Source organism: Pristiophorus japonicus, chromosome 1 (genome assembly GCF_044704955.1).
Source record: "Pristiophorus japonicus isolate sPriJap1 chromosome 1, sPriJap1.hap1, whole genome shotgun sequence".
Classification (NCBI taxonomy): domain Eukaryota; kingdom Metazoa; phylum Chordata; class Chondrichthyes; family Pristiophoridae; genus Pristiophorus; species Pristiophorus japonicus.
Window position 1 is genome coordinate 477,878,751 of NC_091977.1, and position 23,631 is coordinate 477,902,381.

Here is a 23,631-nt window from a genome sequence, read left to right on the forward strand (position 1 = left end):
CTGCTGTTTTGTAATTGTTCCAAAGTCAACATCTCTGCCATTGAAAATATATTTTTTTAAACTAGATTTTATAATTTTTTTTCTTTTCCTGGATTTGATTGAAATGATGGTCTAAAGTGTTGGAAACATCGCAAAAGTTCAGCCTCATTGCTCTGCATTGAATGACTGAACAAGGAGGGGGAGGGGGTGGTGGGGTTAAGTATTTACTGAAGAGGGAGGAGGGGAAATTGTGCTTTATTGGGAGGTAAACTTTTGTTTTTACATTCAAAAGAGACAATGTCAGCTGAGGCACAGTGGCATTCTTCTTGTCTCTGAGGCAAAAGGTTGTGTGTTCAAGTCCCACTCCAGAGATTTGAGCACAAAATCGAGGCTGACATTCCCAGTGCAGTACTGAGAGTGCTGGACTGTTGGTGGTGCTGTCTTTTGGTTGAGGTCCGTCTTTCCCCCTCCGGTGGATGTAAAAGACCGAATGGCATTATTTCGTAGAAGAGCAGGGAAGTCCTCCTGATGTCCTGACCAATATTTATCCCACAATCAGCACCTAAAAAAAAATGATCTCGTCATTATCTCATTGTAGGACCTTGCTGTGAACAAATGGCTGTTGTTATTAAGAACTCCAGTCCCTCCGGTGCCCACCTCTTGCAGAAGGCTGCGAGTGTACCAGTGGACACCGCGTGCTCCATCTCAAGGGACACCCTGGCACGAACGTAGCCATGGAAGAGAGGCAGTCTGGCTGAATGACCCCCTTGACTGCCCTATGTTTGGACCTGTTAATTGCCTCCTTGGCCAGGCCCAGGAGCAGTCCTATGAGGTGGCCCTCCGACCTGCCCGCTCCCCTCCACACCAGGTGCCCAAAGATCAGGAGCATGGGACTGGAGTGCAGCCAGAAATCGAGTTGCAGCCCCATCAAATAATGGAAGAGGGGCTGCAACCTCACACACTGTACATACACATGGAACACTGACTCCTCCAGACTGCAAAAATTGCAGGCCTGGGAGTCCATGAACCGACTTACAAACTTATTGCACGGGACTGCCCCATGCAACATCCTCAGGCCAAGTCCCCAATAAATAAAGCGAGGACTCGCGTGTAGAGAGCCCTCCATCGGGGACCCCCGCCTCCTCCAGATGGCAAGATGGTGCGCCATGGCGTGTCCGGATGGCAGATGAAGTTGGCAAAATGGAGGGTGTGCAAGAGCACCACGGACAGGAATCCCCTCTGCGCAAAACTGAAAGGCACGGAGGGGATTTCCCAGAGACGGCTCAAGTTTTGAGGCGCTGGCTCCCGAGGGAGGTTTCGGGGCTTGGTGCCGATGAGGAATTCCGTCTGGACGCAACAGCTCTACAACTATTTTGTTGTAATACTTTAATCAAGTGCCCCATGATTAAAGTGGTGGGGGGTGGGGGCACACGCTCAAAAACTTTTCAGGTGCCCCCTTGTTTTTTTTGTTTTTGTGTTGTTTTTTTTTTGAGGGCATCAAAACACAAATTCTGCAAGTGCGCCCTGGCTAAAAGGGAGGGGCAGGGGGGCGAAAACTGGCAAATTCAACAAATTAACCTTTCGACACTAACGGTTCAAATTAAAATTTGGTTGCCGGGGGTGATGATGCACTCGAGTCCCCCGGCGCCCATCTCTTGCGGAAGGCTGCGAGCGTACTGGTGGACACCGCGTGCTCCATCTCCAGGGACACCCTGGCTCAGATGTAACCGTGTAAGAGACAGCTCTACAAACCTGTGAGCATACTCACACAGGTGCATACATTACACAGGGGTTCGATAGATTGAATGTGGAGAAATTGTTTCCACTTGTGGGTCAGTTCAGAACAAGGGAACGTTAATGTAAGATAGCCACTGACAGATCAAATAAAAATTTAGGAAGCATTTCTTTACACAGGGAACTGTCACATGAAGTGGTTGAAGCAGATAGCATTGATGCATACTTGAAGGGGATATGGGGTCAGGGTGGGAAGAGGTAATTAGAGTGGGTGGAGGAGCGTGTGGATTATAAATAGCAGCGTAAGTAATTTGGGTTGAATGGCTTGTTTCTATGCTGCCGATTCTATGTAATTATGTAATGGATCCAAGCTTTCAATGGAAAGTGTGAAAGCGGTACATAGTGAAATGGTTCAGACGGCCTTCCAGGACCTCACCAGTGACTAATTAATAATACAGGGTCAGCCTGGTGGTGGGTGTCAGCAGAGCTATTTGACGACCAAGCTTTGTGCTATTCTCACCTGACTACTCCACACGTTCATTTTCCAGAAGTGGGCCATTCGGTAGTGGACATATTATGGTCAGTAGTGATCAAGAGCAGGATCTGACATTTCTTTTTCCCTGTTTTCCTGACTCTGCTCAGAGATCAGCAAACCGTGCAGATCATCAGTCAATCCTGGAACTTTCCTGGTCTGTGCTTGTTTCTCAGATGCTCAGTGGATAGTCTTGCTGAGCTGGAGAGGGAGGGGTGGGTGCGAGGAGTTGAAATTTGATTCCTGACTTGCAAAATGTATTTTTCTTGCCTTCACTTTTTTTCCTTTTTCGACTGTACAAATGCCAATTTTCTTTTTTACATATTCTATAAAATGAATCTGTCTCCCCCTTTTCAGTTTGTTACATCAATTTATTGAGATGAAGTGGGGAGGCATTGCTCCAGGAAAGGTCCGGGTTTAATTCCTGGTCTCTGCTGAGTTAGTTGCTGTCGCCCAAGACAGAAAAGGAAGTAGATTTGGTCTTGGCGCTCTTAAATCCACACACTCCTCCACCCACTCTAATTACCTCTTCCCACCCTGACCCTTCAGCTTGGTCTCCTGACCTAATAATAGCTATGCTATGATACCCCCCCTCCCTTTGGTTGTTGACAGGATGACTGAATTGGGCTCAGCTGTGATGCCCTCCTTTGGTTGATTACCTGGTGGAGACTTGCTATCCAGGTTCATTTGCAGATGGGCTGCTTGGTTGAGATACCAAAGAGCTGAAAGATCACGGTCCTGTATGAAATTCAACAATTTACATTTTTGTCGTCGTCATCAACATCATGGGCAGTCCCTCGGAATCAAGGAAGACTTGCTTCCACCCTGTGCATGAGTTCTCAGGTGGCTGTACAGTCCAATACGAGAACCACAGTCTCTGTCTGTCAAGTGTGGTCAGCACCCATGAGCTTGGTGACAGTTTTGTAGCACCCATTATGCAGAGATAGATCTGGGTGCTAGATAGTGAGTGAACAATGAGCTGGGGGAATGTGTGAATGGTGTTAGGAGGAGGCAAAAGTATGATTTTTAAATAGGAAGGTCTTGAGAGATGGCAACATGGAGATGCTGAAGAAGGGAGTCCCAGAGGGTAGAGGCAAGGTGGCTGAAAAAGACTCTTCTGATGGTAGAGTGCAGAACGTGAAGTAGGGCTGGAGGAGACAATGGAGGCTGAGGGCCTTTTAGAATTTGAAGGTGAGGATAAGATTGTTGAAATTGATGTAACAAACTGAAAAGGGGGAGGCAGATTCATGTGAGAAGCCAATGGAGGGTGAGGAGGATCATAATTGGGGGCCTTGGTGAGGGTGAGGAACCTGAAGTTCTGGTTGAAGCGAGTTTATGAAAGGCAAGCAGAGGGAATTCCAGCCAAGAAGCAACATCATCATAGGCAGTTCCTCAAAATCGATGAAGACTTGTTTCCACTCTAAAAGTGAGTTCTGAGGTGACTGAACAGTTCAATATGGGAATGACAGTCTCTGTCACAGGTGGGACAGACAGTCGTTGAAGGAAAGGGTGGGTGGGATGTCTGGTTTGCCACACGCTTCTTCCACTGTCTGCACTTGGTTTCTACATGCTCTTGGCGACGAGACTCGAGGTGCTCAGCGCCCTCCCGGATGTTCTTCCTCCACTTTGGGCGATCTTGGGCCAGGGATTCCCAGGGGCCGGTGGGGATGTTGCACTTAATCAAGGAATCAACAAAGTTTAGATGCGGGTGTCAGTGACTAAAGGGATAAAATTAGAAAAAGCAGGGGAGGAAATGCATAAGTCAGGTAATTTGGAAATATCAACCTTCAATACTACTGTGGTAATGAGCAGTGGGCGAGTCCCTTTTTTAGAATTACCGACCAACTTTACGAGGTGATGCAAGTGATTGGTGTTGATATGTGACAGTGAAGGTGGTGGATGTTCCAGTGCTGGAAAGGTACTGTTGAAATAACCTTGGTGATTGTTGCTGTGCATCTTGTAAATCATACTTATTGCAACCATAATGCGTTGGTGGTAGAGGGGACAGATATTGAATTCATTGGCAGGGGCGCTGATCAATCAAATGGCACCAAGTTGGATGGTATGAGCTTTTTGAGTATTTTTTGCAGCTGCACACATCCAGCCAAGCAGTGAGTATTGCATCAGCTTCTTTAATGATAGACTTTGGGGGTCAGATGGAAAACCACTAATTGCTGAGGAGCCAACCTCTGCCATGCCTTTGTAGCCACATTGTTGACCTGGCTGATCTAGTTATGCTTCTGGTCAGTGATCACCCCAATATGTTGATGGCAGGGGAATGGGAACCGATGCAGGGAGAGTGAGGGAAATAAAATGGAGGCAGAAGAAAAAGATAGAAAGGAGAATAGTAAAAGTGGAGGGCAGAGAAACCCAAGGCAACAAACAAAAAGGGGCACATTACAGCAAAATTCTTAAGGGGAAAAGTGTGTTAAAAAGACAAGCCTGAAGGCTCTGTGTCTCAATGTGAGGAGTATTCGGAATAAGGTGGATTAATTCACTGCGCAGACAGCAGTTAACGGATATGATGTAATTGGCATCATGGAGACATGGCTCCAGGGTGACCAAGGCTGGGAACTCAACATCTAGGGGTATTCAACATTCAGGAAGGATAGACAGAGAGGAAAAGGAGGCGGGGTGGCGTTGCTGGTTCAAGAGGAAATTAATGCAATAGTAAGGAGGGGCATTAGCCTGGATGATGTGGAATCAGTATGGGTAGAATAGACTGGCAAAGGATACTTAAAGGGTTGAAGGTGGATAAGCAATGGCAAACATTTAAAGATCACATGGATGAACTTCAGCAATTGTACACCCCTGTCTCGAGTAAAAATAAAACGGGGAAGGTGGCTCAACCATGGCTAACAAGGGAAATTAAGGATAGTGTTAAAACCATCGAAGAGGCATATAAATTGGCCAGAAAAAGTAACAAATCTGAGGACTGGGAGAAATTTAGAATTCAACAGAGGAGGACTAAGGGTTTAATTAGAGGGGGAAAATAGAGTACGAGAGGAAGCTTGCAGGAAACATAAAAACTGACTGCAAAAGCTTCTATAAATATGTGAAGAGAAAAAGATTGGCGAAGACAAATGTAGGTCCCTTGCAGTTGGATTCAGGTGAATTTATAATGGGGGAACAAAGAAATGGCAGACCAATTGAACAAATACTTTGGTTCTGTCTTCATGAAGGAAGACACAAATAACCTTCCGAATGTATTGGGGGACAGTGGATCTAGTGAGAAGGAGAAACTGAAGGATATCCTTATTAGGCGGGAAATTGTGTTAGAGAAATTGATGGGATTGAAGGTCGATAAATCCCCTGGGCCTGATAGTCTGCATCCCGATCACCTCTCATTTTTCTGAACTCAAAAAAGTCGAGGCCCAACCTACTCAATTAAAAAAAAAGGAGTGAGAGAGAAAGCGGGTAATTATAGACCGGTTTGCCTGACATCAGTAGTGGGGAAAATGTTGGAATCAATTACTAAGGATGAAATAGCTTTGCATTTGGAAAGCAGTGACAGGATCGGTCCAAGTCAGCATGGATTTATGAAAGGGAATCATGCTTGACGAATCTTCTGGAATTTTTTGAGGATGTAACTAGGGAGAACCAGTGGATGTGGTGTACTTGGACTTTCAAAAGGCTTTTGACAAGGTCCCGCACAAGAGATTGGTGTGCAAAATCAAAGCGCATGGTATTTGGCGTAATGTACTGATGTGGATAGAGAACTGGTTGGCAGACAGGAAGGAGAGAGTCGGGATAAATGGGTCCTTTTCAGGATGGCAGGCAGTGACTAGTGGAGTGCCGCAGGGCTCAGTGCTGGGACCCCAGCTCTTTACAATATACATTAATGATTTAGATGAAGGAATTGAGTGTAATATCTCCAAGTTTGCAGATGGCACTAAACTGGGTGGAGGTGTGAGCTGTGAGGGGGACGCAAAGAGGCTGCAGGATGACTTGGACAGGTTAGGTGAGTGGGCAAATGCATGGCAGATGCAGTATAATGTGGATAAATATGAGGTTATCCATTTTGGGGGCAAAAACACGAAGGCAGAATATTTTCTGAATGGTGGCAGATTAGGAAAAGTGGAGGTGCAATGAGACCTGGGTGTCATAATTCATCAGTCATTGAAGGTTGGCATGCAGGCACAGCAGGCGGTGAAGAAGGCAAATGGTATGTTGGCCTTCATCGTGAGGGGATTTGAGTACAAGGGCAGGGAGGTGTTACTACAGTTGTACAGGGCCTTGGTGAGGCCACACCTGGAGTATTGTGTCCAGTTTTGGTCTCCTAACTTGAGGAAGGACGTTCTTGCTATTGAGGGAGTGCAGTGAAGGTTCACCAGACTGATTCCTGGGATGGCTGGACTGACATATCAAGAAAGATTGGATCAACTGGGCTTGTATTCACTGGAGTTCAGAAGAATGAGAGGGGATCTCATAGAAACGTTTAAAATTCTGACAGGTTTAGACAGGTTCGATGCAGGAAGAATGTTCCAAATGTTGGGGAAGTCCAGAACCAGGGGTCACAGTCTGAGGATAAGGGGTAAGTCATTTAGGACCGAGATGAGGAGAAACTTCTTCACAACCTGTCGAATTCTCTACCACAGAACATTGTTGAGGCTAATTCATTAAATATATTCAAAAAGGAGTTAGATGTAGTCCTTACTACTAGGGGGATCAAGCGGTATGGCGAGAAAGCAGGAATGGGGTACTGAAGTTGCATGTTCAGCCATGAACTCATTGAATGGTGGTGCAGGCTCGAAGGGCTGAATGGCCTACTCCTGCACCTATTTTCTATGTTTCTATGTTCTACATTCTTGTCAAGCTTTGGTAAAGGAGTTTATCCTGAATTCCCAATTGGATTTTTTGGTGACTGCTTCGTTACCGGAGGAGATGATGGTTGAATTTCAAATATCAGATGGAGGGCGAGAAAGTTGGATCTCAAACTAGTGTACTAAGCTTAAATAAAGGAGACTACCATCATTCTAGGCAGTCCCTCGAAATAAGGATAACTTGCTTCCATGCCAAAAACTGATGAGTTCACACGTGTTTCAATGAAGGACCGAATATTCCAGATCCCAAACTACATCTTGAAGGGTGGAAGATGCCTGTACGTGTTTTTTTTTAAACATGTCGTGGCCATTGCACACCAGCCACCACCAAAGGAGACTACAAAGGTACGAGGGCAGAGTTGGCTAAAGTGGACTGGAAAAATAGACTAAAGTATGGGACAGTTGATGAACAATGGTGTACAGTTAGGGAGATATTTCATAACTCTCAAATATATTCCAGTGAGGAAGAAAGGGCGTAAGAGAAAAGATAGCCATCTGTGGCTAACTAAAGAAATTGGTATCCAATTTAAAAAACTAGGGCATACAAAGTGGCCAAAACTATTGGGAGGACAGAAGATTGGGAAGTTTTTACAAGCCAGCAAAGAATGACTCAAAAAATGATTTAAGAAAGGGAAGATAGACTATGAAAGTAAACTGGCATGAAATATAAAAACAGCTATCAAGAGTTTCTGCAGGTATATAAAAAGGAAAAGAGTGGCTAAAGTAAATGACGAGATCATGGAATTAGTGATGGGGAACATGGAGCTGGCAGAAACTCTGAACAAATATTTTGTATCAGTCTTTACGGTAGAGGACACTAAAAATATCCCAATAGTGGATAGTCAAGGGCTAGCGCGGGGGGAGGAACTTAACACAATCAAAATCACCTCGGGAGGTCGTACTCTGTAAGATAATGGTACTCAAGCGGATAAATCCCCTGGACCTGATGGCTTGCATCGTAGGGCTTAAGAGAAATAGCGGCAGGGATAGTGGATGCATTGGTTGTAATTTACCAAAATCCCTGGATTCTGGGGAGGTCCCAGCAGATTGGAAAACTGCAAATGTGATGCCCCTATTCAAAAAAGGAGGCAGACAAAAAGCAGGAAGCTTTCGACCAGTTAGCCTGACATCTGTGGTTGGGAAAATGTTGGAGTCCATTATTAAAGAAGCCACAGCAGGATATTTGCAAAAGCATAATTCAGTCAGTTAGTCAGCATGGATTTATGAAGGGTAAGTCATGTTTGACAAATTTGCTGGAATTCTTTGAGGATGTAACAAACAGGGTGGATAAAGGGGAACCAGTGGATGCGGTGTATTTGGACTTCCAGAAGGCATTTGACAAGGTGCCACAGAAAAGGTTACTGAACAAGATAAAAGTTCACGAGGTTGGGGGTAATATATTAGGATGGATAGAGGATTGGCTAATTAACAGAACAGAGAGTCGGGATAAATGGTTCATTCTTGGGTTGGCAATCAGTAACTAGCGGGGTGCCGCAGGAATCCGTGCTGGGACCCCAACTATTTACAATCTATATTAAAGACTTGGAAGAAGGGACTGAGTGTAACGTAGCCAAGTTTGCTGACAATACATTAATGGGAGGAAAAGCATTGTGTGAGGAGGACACCAAAAACCTGCAAAAGGACATAGACAGGCTAAGTGAGTGGGCAAAAATTTGGCAGATGGAGTATGATGTTGGACATTGTGAGGTTATGGACTTGGGCAGAAAAAAAAATCAAAGCGCAAGTTATTATTTAAATGGAGAAAAATTGCAAAGTACTTCAGTACAGCGGGACCTGGGAGCACTTGTGCATGAAACACAAAAGGTCAGTATGCAGGTACAGCAAGTGATCAGGAAGGCCAATGGAATCGTGGCCTTGATTGCAAAGGGGATGGAGTATAAAAGCAGTGAAGTCTTGCTACAGTTATACAGGGTATTGGTGAGGCCACACCTGGAATATTGCGTACAGTTTTGGTTTCCATATTTACGAAAGGATATACTTGCTTTGGAGGCAGTTCAGAGAAGGTTCACTCGTTTGATTCCGGAGATGAGGGGATTGAATTATGAGGAAAGGTTGAGTAGGTTGGGCCTCTACTCATTGGAATTCAGAAGAATGAGAGGTGACCTTATCGAAACGTATAAGATTATGAGGGGGCTTGACAAGGTGGATGCAGAGAGGATGTTTCCACTGATAGGGGAGACGAGAACTCGGGGGCATCATCTGAGGATAGGGGGCTGCCCATTTAAAACTGAGATGAAGAGAAATTGGGTCATTGAATAAATTTAAGACATAGACAGTTTCTGAACCGATGAGGGGTTCTGGGGAGCAGGCAGGGAAGTGGACCTGAGTCCATGATTGGATCAGCCATGATCGTATTAAATGGCGGAGCAGGCTCGAGGAGCCGTATGACCTACTCCTGCTGCTATTTCTTATGTTCTTTATTATGAGAATGAAGCTGAACAGTGTAGAATCAATGAATAGCCCCACTCCTGACCTTATGGTGGAGTCAAAGTTGTTGATGAAGCAGCTGAAGATGGTTGGGTGAAGGTTTGTTCCTTGAAGAAATTGCTCCAGCAATGTTCTGGGGCTCTGATTGGCTGACAACAACCATAGCCAACTTCCTTTAAGCAAGCAATGACCCCAGCCACTGGAAGATTTTTCCTTTGTACCCAATTGTCCTCCATTCTTCGAGGTGCCATACTTGGTTGGATGTAGCATTGATTTTGAGGTTCGTCACTCCTATCGATCCCCGCTCAGCAATGCCTGCTGAAAAGTACGTGCATGTGAATGATGCGTAAAAACGTGATTTGACTCACGTGATTACCTCCCACCCTCCCCAAATATTATTCCCTCCGGTACCTCGCCCAAGTGTACACTTGTCAGTTGACCCTGGAGGATGTGTGTCATTAGTTTATTCCTCCACAGAGAGCATCACATATGAGCTGAATATGGCCCCCTCCTAATTTTCATCTTCATGTTGCCCCTTGGCGACATCATCCGAAAACACAGCATCAGTTTCCACATGTACGCTGATGATGCCCACTTCTCTCGACCCCGCCATGGTCTCTAAATTGTCAGATTGCTTGTCTGACATCCAGTTCTGGATGATCAAAAATTTTCTCCAATTGGATATTGGGAAGACCGAAGCCGTTGTTTTCGGTCCCCGTCACAAACTCCTTTCCCTAGCCGCTGACTCCATCTCGCTCCCCAACTCCTGTCTGAGGCTGAACCACACAGTTCGCAACCTTGGTGTCATATTTGACCCTGAAATGAGTTTTCGACCACATATCCGCGGCATAACTAAGACTGCCTATTTCCACCTCCGCATGTCTCCGCCCTTGCCTCAGCTCATCCACTGCTGAAGCCCTCATCAATTCCTTTGTTACCACTAGACTCGAGGATTCCAATGCACTCCTGGCTGGCCTCCCACATTCTACCCTACGTAAACTAGAGATGATCCAAAACTCAGCTGCCCATTTCCTAACCAAGTTCCACTCACCCATCACCCCTGTGCTCGCTGATCCTTATCCTCCTTATTTTCAAATCCCTCCATGGCCTCGCCCCTTCCTATATCTCTAATCTTTTCCAGCCCCACAACTGCCCCTGAGATGTCTGCGCTTCTCTGATTCTGCTCTCTTGAGCATCCCTGATTATAATTGCTCAACCTTGGTGGCCGTGCCTTCTGTTGCCGAGGCCCCCAGCTCTGGAACTCCCTCCCTAAACCTCTCCGCCCCTCTACCCCTCTTTCCTCCTTCAGGATGCTCCTTAAAACATACCTCCTTGACCTGTGTTAATTTTTACTTGTGAGGCTCAGTGTCACATTTTTATCTCATAATACTCCTGTGAAGCGCCTTGGGATGTTTCACTGCATTAAAGGCGTTATTTCAATACAAGTTGTTCTCTTTACTCCTGTCTTCATTGGCACTCCCAGTATGAGCGATCAGCAACAACAACTTATATTTATATTGCGCCTTTAACTTAATAAAACATCCCAAAATCAAGAGGGAGCTCCCTGTCGAATTTTCCCCCTTCCTTTAGGAGACTAGGACACCCAATTGCTGCCCTGAACAATAACTTGGCACAGAAACGCAACGTTGTGGGTGCAGTGTTGGTATTTTCTTCCTCTGCCACTATCAATCATTTTAGTCTAAAATATGAGCTGCACAGATCGGCCAGTAACTAAGTTTGATTCTGCTACGTGCTGGGTTAGCCAGTCTCGGATGGGGTAAAGCCAGCCGGGGCTGTCGTTCCTTACTGGTAATCCCTGCTGAAAACCGTGCGTGTATGGCCATTGAGGTGAGGGCAGCATCAGCTTCTCCTGCAATACCCCAGTGGAGGAACAGCCTGCCCACTCGCAGCAAAATGTCACAACTGTGCGTGGAACTGTCTCTCGGTAATGGTGTCAACAGCAAGAGCTGGGGAAGAAATTATCTTTTCGAAAATTGATGTATTTTCATGCAGTTCTGATGAAAGGTCATCGATCTGAAATGTTAACTATGTTTCTGTTTCCACAGATGCTGCCTGACTGCTGAGTATTTCCAGCATTTTCTGTTTTCATTTCAGGTTTCCAGATTCCGCAGTATTTTTCTTGTATATTTCCATCAAACGTCTTTTGGAAAAATGCCCAAATTGTTGGGTTTGCAGTTTGTGTCGCTGATGAGGAATGTTAGTTTGCTACTGAGACAGTCTGCCTGCCCTTCCTGGACAGTCCGAGGTCTGAGAGCTGACTTGCTCTCTCCTTAGTAAAGGCAATTAAGTTTGAATGTTGAGCGTTGGTGAGGTTTTTGACATTGCATCAGTGATGCAGCAGCTGATATGAGAACCAGGGGCAGATTTCAGTTCGGGCCTTTAAATGGTCCCTCTTGACATTGGTGACTGCACAAATGGAGAATGTTTTTTGTATTTTTAAAAAAAAAATCAATTCTCAGGATGTGTGGGTAACTGGCCAAGTTGGCTTTTATTGTCCATCTCCAGTTGTCCTGAGGTGGTGGTGGTGGAACTTATGCTTGAGCCATTGAATTTATTGCAGCACTTTAATACAACTGGTTGAAGTGGCCTTGCAAACCAGAAGGCAGTTAAGGGTCAACCATATTGACATCTACAAGAACCACAGTTTTATTGTAAATGTTGCCTTCCACATGTCAGCATTGGTGCAATCCATTGATCACCAATGGAGGAGCTGTATTGTCACTTCATCTGAAGCGAGCTAGTTCTTGAAATAGAGGGCCTGGAAATTGGGACACTATCTAGAAAGGACCAAATTTGATTGTGGTTTCCCAGTTGCTGATTCATGCTGTGTAGGCTTGTGCTGAAATAACAGCCACTTGACGGTGGGTGATGAGAACAGCCGGTGTCTGTATCTGTAACTTCCCCTCAGCCAGTGACTTCGGAAGAGAGATTTAAGGGAACCACATTATTTGTGAGGAGGCGGGGAACGTGCCACTTGTATTGAAGGCATACATCGCTGTGTCTGTTTATTGTGTGTGCATGAAGTTGATATTCTAGTTATTCCCATGAGATGGCACTGTTGTTGAGACGTTTGAGGGTTATTTGTAAAGACAAGGGAGTTGAGTTTCAGCAATCGGGAAATTGCGCTGGTTAGGTTACAGTTTCTGCTAAAATTCATTTGCATAGCGCAAAATCTTCCATGAACCAGTGTAATACAATGTATTTTTTTTATTTGGTAGCAAAAACAGGAAGGCAGAATATATCTGAATGGTGACAGATTAGGAAAAGGGGAGATGCAATGAGACCTGGGTGTCATGGTACATCAGTCATTGAAAGTTGGCATGCAGGTACAGCAGGCGGTGAAGGTGGCAAATGGCATGTTGGCCTTCATAGCGAGAGGATTTGAGTAGAGGAGCAGGGCGGTCTTACTGCAGTTGTACAAGGCCTTGGTGAGGCCACACCATGAATATTGTGTACAGTTTTGGTCATCTAATCTGAGGTAGGACATTCTTGCTATTGAGGGAGTGCAGCGAAGGTTCACCAGACTGATTCCAGGGATGGCAGGACTGACATATGAAGAAAGACTGGATCGACTAGGCTTATATTCACTGGAATTTAGAAGAATGAGGGGGATCTCATAGAAACATATAAAATTCTGATGGGATTGGACAGGTTACATGCAGGAAGAATGTTCCCGATGTTGGGGGAGTCCAGAACCAGGGGTCACAGTCTAAGGATAAGGGGTAAGCCATTTAGGACTGAGATGAGGAGAAACTTCTTCACTCAGAGAATTATGAATCTGTGGAATTCTCTACCACAGAAAGTTGTTGAGGCCAGTTCATTCGCTATATTCAAAAGAGAGTTAGATGTGGCCCTTATGGCTAAAGGGATCAAGGGGTATGGAGAGAAAGCAGGAATGGGGTTCTGAAGTTGCATGATCAGCCATCATCATAGGCAGTCCCTCGAAATCGAGGAAGACTTGCTTCCACTCCTAAAGTGAGTTCTTTGGTGACTGAACAGTCCAACATGAGAGCCACAAACCCTGCCACAGGTGGGACAGATATTCGTCGGGGGAAGAAGTGGGTGTGGGTGGCACTGATTTACCACACGCTCCTTCTGCTGCCTGTGCCTGGTCTCTTCACGCTCGCAGCGTTGAGATTCGAAGAGCTCAATGCCTTCCTGGATGCACTTTCTCCATCTAGGGTGGTCTTCGGCCAGGGTCTCCCGGGCGTCAGTGGTGATGTCGCACTTCACCAGGGAGGCTTTGAGGGTGTCCTTGTACCGTTTCCGCTGGCCACCTTTGGCTCGTTTGCCATGAAGGAGCTCCGCATATCGTAGTTGTTTCGGGAGTCTTGTGTCTGGCATGCAAATAAGTGGCCTGCCCAACGAAGCTGATCCAGCGTGGTCAGTGATTCAATCCCGGGGATTGGAATTAGCCTGGGCGAGGACGCTGATATTGGTGCATCTGTCCTCCCAGGGGATTTGCAGGATCTTGCGGAGACATCATTGGTGATATATCTCCAGCGACTTGATGTGTCTTCTGTAAGTCGTCCATGTCTCTGACTCACATAGCAGGGCAGGAATTACTCCAGCCTTGTAGACCATGAGCTTGGTGGTAGGTTTGAGGGCTTGGTCTTCGAACACTCTTTTTCTCAGGCCACTGAAGGCTGCACTGGCGGCGATGTTGAATCTCCACATCAATGTCTGCTTTTGTTGACAAGGCTCCCGAGGTATGGGAAGTGGTCCAGATTGTCGAGAGCCGCGCTGTGGATCTTGATGACTTGGGGGCAGTGCTGTGCGGCGAGGACAGGTTGGTGTAGGACCTTTGTCTTATGGATGTTAAGTGTAAGGCCCATGCTTTCATATGCTTCGGTGAATACATTGACTGTATCCTGGAGTTCAGTCTCCGAATGTGTGCAGACGCAGGCATCGTCCTCTTACTGCAGTTCAACGACAGAGGTTTGGGTGCTCTTGGACCTGGCCTGGAGGCAGTGTAGATTAAACAGCTTCCCACTGGTTCTGTAGTTTAGTTGCACTCCGGCGGGGAGCTTGTTGACTTTGAGGTGGAGCATGGTAGCGAGGAAGATTGAAAAGAGGGTTGGAGCAATGACACAGCCCTGTTTGACCCCGGTTCAGATGTGGAATGGGTCTGTAACGGATCCGTTGGTAAGGATCACAGCCTGCATGTCGTCATGGAGCAGGCGAAGGACGTTGACAAACTTTTGGGGGCACCCAAAATGGAGGAGGACGCTCCATAAGCCCTTGCGGTTGACAGTGTCAAAGGCCTTTGTAAGGTTGAAAAAGGCCATGTATAAGGGCTGGAGCTGTTGCCTGCATTTTTCCTGCAGTTGTCGTGCCGCAAAGATCATGTCCGTTGTTCCCCATAGGGGACGAAATCCGCACTGTGACTCCGGGAGGAGCTCCTCAGCCACAGGAAGGAGACGGTTGAGGAGGACTCGAGCGACAACCTTCCCAGTGGTTGATAGTCGGGAGATTCCCCTGTAGTAGCCACAGTTGGATTTGTTCCCCTTTTTAAAAATGGACACGATCACTGCATCTCTGAGATCCCCCAGCATGCTCTCCTCCCTCCAAATAAGAGAGATGAGGTCATGTATCCGCGCCAACAGTGACTCTCCGCCATAGTTTAGCGCCTTAGCAGGATTTCCATTCGCAACCGTAGTCTTGTTATTCTTGAGCTGTTTTACGGCTTTGCCGACTTCTTGCAGCGTTGGAAGTTTCACTGAGGTGGTGGCGGGTTGCATGCTGCGGGATGGAGTTGAGAACATTCTAGTCAAAGGCAGAGTCTCAATTGAGGAGATCTTCAAAGTGCTCCTTCCAGCACGTCCTGACAGCCTCGGAGTCATTGATGAGTGTTTCCCTGTTCTTGGCCGGGAGTGGGGTGAGGTCTTGGGAGTTTGGACCATAGGTGGCCTTGACTGCAGTGAAGAATCATGATTATATTGAATGGTGGTGCAGGCTCGCAGGGCCAAATGGCCTACTCTTGCACCTGTTTTCTATGTTTCTATGTATTCCTCATTTAAGAGAAGTAACCTTGTGCAGTTTTATTAATTAAACTGAAAATGGGTTTATCAGGCAAAAATAAACATTTTTAATTTGGGTGTCCAGCAATGTTCCCCTAATTTTTGGGGGGTCTGCGTGGCACATTCCTATGTCACCATAAGCGTGTTTCTTTCAATTTAAAAGCCAGCTCACCAGGCCCCCTGGAGCGCTGTGCAGCTTAAAGGGAACATTGGTGTCCAGTTCTCCACCTGTGATTAACTTGATTTAAAATCACTGAAACTTGCAAGAAAAAACTATACTGAAACAGAGCTGCGAGAGGCCGACGAAAGGCCCAGCAGTGTTGGGAGCAGCAGTTGGGAGGCGGAGCAGCGGGCGAAGAGAGGCCTACAAAAGGTCCAGCAGCATTGGGAGGCGGAGCAGCGAGAGGCCTACTAAAGGTCCAGCAGCATCGGGAGGCGGAGCAGCGAGAGGTGACCGGCCGACTAAAGGCCCAGCAGCAAGCTACTGCAGGGAGAAAGGGCAAATCAGAAGTAACAAGAAATCGAAAGGTGACGTCACAGCCAAGGGGGTAAGTGATTGGTGAGTAGTTTTTCCTTATTTTTATCTTTTTCTTATCCGTAAGTAACCTTTTTGGCATAGTTGCCAAATTAAATTAATTTAAGGGTTAAGTCATGGCAGGAGAGCCCAGTCCCATGTCATGCTCCTCCTGTGCTATGTGGGAAATCAGGGACAGTGTCCCTGACGACTATGTATGCAGGAAGTGTATCCAGCTGCAGCTCCCGTCAGACCGTATGACGGCGCTGGAACTGCGCATGGAATCACTCTGGAACATCCGCGATGCTGAGGATGTTGTGAATAGCACGTTTAGTGAGTTGGTCACACCGCAGGTAAAGGTTACAAAGGCAGATAGGGAATGGGTGACCATCAAGCAGAACAGGAATAGGAACGCAGTGCAGGAGTCCGCTGCAGTCATCTCCCTCCAAAACAGATAGACCGTTTTGGGTACTGTTGGGGGAGATGGCTCATCAGGGGAAGGCGGCAGCAGCCAAGTTCATGGTACCGTGGGTGGCTCTGCTACACAGGAGGGCAGAAAAAATAATGGGAGAGCTGTAGTGGTCGGTGATTGTATTGTAAGGGGAATAGACAGGCGTTTCTGCGGTCGCAACCGAGACTCCAGGTTGTTGCTTCCCTGGTGCAAGGGTCAAAGATGTCTCGGAAAGGCTGCAGGGCATTCTGGAGGGGGAGGGTGAACAGCCAGTTGTCGTGGTGCATGTAGGTACCAACGATATAGGTAAAAAGCGGGATGAGGTCCTACAAGCTGAATTTAGGGAGCTTGGAGTTAAATTTTAAAAGTAGGACCTCAAAAGGGAGTAATCTCAGGATTGCTGCCAGTGCCACGGGTTAGTCAGAGTAGAAACAGCAGGATAGCTAAGATGAATATGTGGCTTGAGAAGTGGTGCAGCAGGGAGAGATTCAAATTCCTGGGACATTGGAACCGGTTCTAGGGGAGGTGGGACCAGTACAAACCGGACGGTCTGCACCTGGGCAGGACTGGAACCAATGTCCTCGGGGGAGCGTTTGCTCATGCTGTTGGGGAGGGGTTAAACTAATATGGCAGGGGGATGGGAACCTCTGCAGGGAGACAGATGGAAGTAAAATGAGGGCAGAAGCAAAAGATAGATAGAAGAAAAGTAAAAGTAGAGGACAGAGAAACTCGGCAAAAATCAAACAGGGCCTCATTACAGCAAAATTCTAAAGGGACAAGGTGTGTTAAAAAGACAAACCTGAAGGCTCTGTGCCTCAATGCGAGGAGTATTCGTAATAAGGTGGACGAATTAACTGCACAGGCAGCTATTAACGAATATGATATAATTGGGATTTCGGAGACATGGCTCCAGCGTGACCAAGGCTGGGAACTCAACATCTAGGGGTATTCAACATTCAAAAAGGATAGGCAGAAAGGAAAAGGAGGTGGGTTAGCGTTGCTGGCTGAAGTGGAAATTAACGCAATAGTAAGGAAGGACATTAGCTTGCATCATGTGGAATCTATATGGGTAGAGCTGCGGAATACCAAAGGCAGAAAACGCTAGTGGGAGTTGTGTACAGACCACCAAACAGCAGTAGTGAGGTTGGAGACCGCATCAAACAAGAAATTAGGGATGTGTACAATAAAGGTACAGCAGTTATCATGGGTGACTTTAATCTACATATAGATTGGACTAACCAAACTGGTAGCGATACGGTGGAGGAGGGTTTCCTGGAGTGTATTAGGGATGGTTTTCTAGAACAATATGTCGAGGAACCAACTAGAGGGCTGGCCTTCCTTGACTGTGTGATGTGTAATGAGAAGAGACTAATTAACAATTTTATGTGAGGCCCCATGGGGAAGTGTGACCATAATATGGTAAAATTCTTTATTAAGGTGGAGAGTGACACAGTTAATTCAGAGACTAGGGTCCTGAACTTGAGGAAAGGTAACTTCGATGGCATGAGACGTGAATTGGCTAGAATAGACTGGCGAACGATACTTAAAGGGTTGATGGTGGATAGGCAAAATGGCAAACATTTAAAGATCACATGTATAAACTTCAGCAATTATACATCCCTGTCTGGAGTGAAAATAAAATGGGGAAGGTGGCTCAACTGTGGCTAACAGGGAAATTAGGGATAGTGTTCCAAGGAAAAGGCATATAAATTGGCCAGAAAAAGCAGCAAACCTGAGGACTGGGAGAAATTTAGAATTCAGCAGAGGAGGACAAAGGGTTTAATTCGGAGGGGGAAAACAAGAATATGAGAGGAAGCTTGCTGGGAACATAAAAACTAACTGCAAAAGTTTCTATAGATATGTGAAGAGAAAAAGATTAGTGAAGACAAACGTAGGTCCCTTGCAGTCAGAATCAGATGAATTTATAATGGGGAACAAAGAAATGGCAGACCAATTGAACAAATTATTTGGTTCTGTCTTCACGAAGGAAGACACATATAATCTTCCGGAAAGACAAGGGGACTGAGGGTCTAGCGAGAAGGAGGAACTGAAGGAAATCCTTATTAATCAGGAAATTGTGTTGGGGAAATTGATGGGATTGAAGGCCGATAAATCCCCAGGGCTTAATAGTCTGCATCCCAGAGTACTTAAGGAAATGGCCCTAGAAATAGTGGATGCTTGGTGATCATTTTCCAACAGTCTATCGACTCTGGATTAGTTCCTATGGACTGGAGGGTAGCTAATGTAACACCACTTTTTTAAAAAGGAGGGAGAGAAATGGGTAATTATAGCTACCTGACATTGGTAGTGGGGAAAATGTTGGAATCAATTGTTAAAGATGAAATTGCAGCGTATTTGGAAAGCAGGGACAGAATCGGTCCAAATCAGCATGGATTTATGAAGGGGAAATCATGCTTGACAAATCTTCTAGAATTTTTTGAGGATGTAACTAGTAGAGTGGACAAGGGAGAACCAGTGGACGTGGTGTATTTGGACTTTCAAAAGGCTTTTGACAAGGTCCCACACAAGAGATTAGTGTGCAAAATTCAAGCACATGGTATTGGGGGTAATGTCCTGATGTGGATAGAGAACTGGTTGGCAGACAGGAAGCAGAGAGTTGGGATAAACAGGTCCTTTTCAGAATGGCAGGCAGTGACTAGTGGGGTGCCGCAGGGTTCAGTGCTGGGACCCCAGCTAATTACAATAGACATCAATGATTTAGATGAAGGAATTGAGCTGCAATATCTTCAAGTTTGCAGATGACACTAAGCTGGGTGGTGGTGTGAGCTGTGAGAAGTTTGCTAAGAGGCTGCAGAATGACTTGGTGAGGTGAGTGGACAAATGCATGGCAGATGCTGCATAATGTGGATAAATTTGAGGTTATCCACTTTGGTGGCAAAAACAGGAAGGTAGAATATTATCTGCATCGCGACAGATTAGGAAAAGGGGAGGTGCCATTGTACATCAGTCATTGAAAGTTGGCATGCAGATACAGCAGGCGGTGAAGTCGGCAAATGGCATGTTGGCCTTCATAGCTAAGGGATTTGAGGAAAGGAGCAGGGAGGACTTACTGCAGTTGTACAGGGCCTTGGTGAGGCCTCACCTGGAATATTGTGTTCAGTTTTGGTCTCCTAATCTGAGGAAGGACATTCTTGCTATTGAGGGAGTGCATCGAAGATTCACTAGACTGATTCCCGGGGTGGCAGGACTAACATATGAGTAGAGACTGGATCGACTGGGCCTGTATTCACTGGCGTTTAGAAGAATAAGAGGGGATCTCATAAAAACATATAAAATTCGGATGGGATTGGACAGGTTCGAGGCAGGAAGAATGTTCCCGATACTGGGGAAGTCCAGAACCAGGGGTCACAGTCTAAGGATTAGGAGTAAGGCATTTAGGACTGAGATGAGGAAAAACTTCTTCACTCAGAGTTGTTAACCTGTGGAATTCTCTTCCGCAGAGAGTTGTTGATGCCAGTTCGTTAGATATATTCAAGAGGGAGTTAGATATGGCCCTTAGGGCTAAAGGGATCAAGGGGTATGGAGAGAAAGCAGGAAAGGGGTACTGAGGTGAATGGTAAGCCATGATCATATTTAATGGTGGTGCAGGCTCAAAGGGTACTCCTACACCTATTTTTGATGTTTCTAATAGTTTCATTGTACACCAGTCAGTTTCTCACATTAAATATTTTTTGACATTTAAAAAAAAAACTTCTTAAATGTGCCTGTCTGTCTAAGAAAATGAGCACAATTTGAAGAGCCTTCATTAACTAGAACAGTCGCTGCAATCTCGGGAATTTGACCTGGGGGCGTAGCCTGTTTTGTGGGTGGGGTCTGATTCGGGTGAACTGAATTTTGAACCAGCGAAAAACACAAACACAAGTGGATTTTGGGTATAACTCACTTGCATTTAAGATTCCGCCGGGATTGCGCTGATATTACTACTGTTTCACATTGAGTTTGAGAGTGAACTACTTAAATCTGAAACGAGAGTCTTAAACTTAAAAAGCCAATTGCATAGGTATGAGGGGTGAGTTGGCTAAGGTAGATTGGAAAAATAGATTAAAAGGTATGGTGGTAGATAAGCAGTGGTTAGCATTTAAGGAAATTTTTTTTCTTGTAAGTTTGTGATTTTAAATCAAGTTAATCACAGGTGGAGAATAGTGCTGTGACACCAACTATTTACAATCTATATGAACGACTTGGAAGAAGGGACAGAGTATAATGTCGCCAAGTTTGCTGACGGTACAAAGATGGCAGGAAAAGCAATGTGTGAGGAGGACACACAAAATCTGCAAAAGGACATAGACAGGCTAAGTTAGTGGCCAAAAATTTGGCAGATGGAGTATAATGTTGGAAAGTGTGAGGTCATGCACTTGGGCAGAAAAAAAATCGAAGAGGAAGTTATTATTTAATGGAGAAAGATTGCAAAGTGCCGCAGTACAGCGGGACCTTGGGGTACTTGTGCATGAAACACAAAAGGATAGTATGCAGGTACAGCACGTGATCAGGAAAGCTAATGGTATCTTGGCCTTTATGCAAAAGGGATAGAGTAAAAGAGCAAGGAAATCTTGCTACAGCTATACAAGGTATTGCTTAAGCCACACCTGGAATACTGCGTGCAGTTTTGGTTTCCATATTTACAAAGGGATATACTTGCTTTGGAGGCAGTTCAGAGAAGGTTCACTTGGTTGATTCCGGGGATGAGGGGGTTGACATGAGGAAAGGTTGGGTAGGTTAGGCCTCTACTCATTGGCATTCAGAAGAATGAGAGGTGATCGTATCGAAACGTATAAGATTATGAGGGAGCTTGGCAAGGTAGATGCAGAGAGGATGTTTCCACTGATGGGGGAGCAAAGAACTCGAAGGCATGATCTTCGAATAAGGGGCTGCCCATTTAAAACCGAGATGAGGAGAAATTTCTTCTTTCAGAGGGTTGTAAATCTGTGGAATTCGCTTCCCCAGAGAGATGTGGAAGCCAGGACATTGAATAAATTTAAGATAGAAATAGACAGTTTCTTAAACTGAGGGGATAAGGGCTTATGGGGAGCAATCGAGGAAGTGGAACTGAATCCATGATCAGATCAGCCATGATCTTATTGAATGGCGGAGCAAGCTCGAGGGGCCGTATGGCCTACTTCTGTTCCTATTTCTTATGTTCTTATTAAATATTACAAAATTCTTAATGAATATACATTCCAATAAAGGGCTTGATTTTTGACTCCCTGGCGCCTGTGTTAGCTTGTTTCTTGGCGTAATGGCAGGCGTCCATCCTTTACCACCTGGTCGGTAAATTCAACTCATGGTTTGTGGCGTATTAAGTTCCATGCTATTGCTAGGCGACGTCAATATGGAATAAGGGCTCTTGGCTATGCCGGCCCATGGATGAGAAGAGGCTGAAGACGTTTGGGGAGGAGGGCTTACCCCCCCTGCCATGAGGGGAGAGGTAAGCCCTCCTCCCCAAATGTCTTCGGCCTCTTCTCATCCATGGGCCGACATAGCCAAGAACCCATATTCCATTTTGATGTCGCCTAGCAATATCATCGAGCTTAATATGCCACAAAGCATGAGCCGAATTTGCCAATCAGGTGGTAAAAGATGGGTTTACAGGCACCAACGCTCATACCTCCAGCTTTCTGACGAGCAGTGTGTGAGAAGGCTGCGCTTCAGAAAGGAGATACTGACAGAAATATGCCATCTCTTACAGGCAGACCAAAGCCTTCCTGCGCCACCAGGACTGTGCTGCCTGTCGCAGTGAAGGTGACTCTGGTGCTGGCCTTTTCTGGCTCCTTCAAGGCAGTAGCAGGGGACATATGTAGCATCTTTCAGTACGCTACTCATCTCTGCATTCAGCATGTCACAATGAGCAGCAACATCCAGAATGAGCGGGCATTTGGGTTTGGTAGAATTGCAGGCTACCCGAAGGTTCAAGGCGCACATATGCGGCCTTACGAGCACCATTCCACAATGCAGAGGTCTTTAGAAACAGAAAGAGATACCACTCCCTAAACGTCCTGCTGATGTGCGACCACACCAGTGCATCCTCACAGTGAATGCCCGCTATCCAGGGATCGCACATGATGCTTTCATCTTGCGTGAGAGCAGTGTCTCACGAATGTTTCAGCGACAAAGGGAAGGATGCAGCTGGCTGCTTGGGGACAAAGGATACGGCTTAACCACCTGGCTCATGACCCCACTCCGCAACCCCACCACAGAAGCTGAGGAGCGCTACAATGAAAGCCATGCAGCCACCCGCAACATCACTGAACAGACAATTGGGGTACTCGAGCAGCACTTGTGATGCCTGGACCGCTCTGGAGGCAGCCTTCAATGCTCCCCTGAACAGGCCTCCGAATTAATTGTCGTATGCTGCACAACTTGGCCATCATGAGGGGCCAGGCATTTCCAGTGGGGATTGCAGGGCCCACCTCAGGAGGTGGAGGATGTCAGAGAAGAGTTTGGCAAGGCCACGATTCCACAGCCACCCCATCCATAGGGGAGGCTGCGTCCAGATACTGCCGGACCAAGAGCCACACGTCGCCAGCTCATAATGGACCACTTTGCTTGAATGGAGGAAGCTGAGGGATGCAGCTAAAACTGCCCACGCTATGTGCAACCATAAAGGCACATCTCTGGTGAATTTTGGAATGATGCACACGACACTAATTGCAAACGGTAAAAGTGTAAATTTACTCCCACAAAATTACAAACAGTAATCTCCTCCCTCCCCGCCCCCCACCCCCCAGCCAACAAAACAGTTCAATAAACAGCCATCTGCTGCAAGGCACTCAAAAACAATGCATCTGATTACTTCAATTGAACTATTCACAAGCATCATCTGAATACATATGGGCATCTACACAAAGTTCTCCGACCCCTTAAAGGGACTTGGCCTGAGCTTTCCCACCCCTTCCCTTCTTCCTTCTCCTCAATGAGGGCTCAGTGCCTGAAAGAAGACTGCTTGAAGGCTGATGTGTTGGTGGGCCAGACCGTGCAAACGACCAAGGAGTACGCCTTGGACCAGCTCTGGGCTTGGAAGGCCCGGCTGAGGACTGCTGCACTGCAGCATCGGCGGAAGCAGTCTCTAATAACTCGGGTGTGGACCGCGT

General features: G+C 46.2%; 1 long non-coding RNA gene across 1 annotated transcript in view; it reads right to left on the reverse strand.

Annotated features, from left to right (window-relative positions):
* Positions 1–294: 294 nt before the first annotated feature.
* Positions 295–23,631, reverse strand: part of LOC139276619 (uncharacterized) — a 73,707-nt gene continuing 50,370 nt past the window's right edge. The window contains exon 3 of the long non-coding RNA XR_011595961.1: positions 295–541. This is a non-coding gene — a long non-coding RNA (uncharacterized lncRNA). The remainder of the gene's footprint in view (positions 542–23,631) is intronic.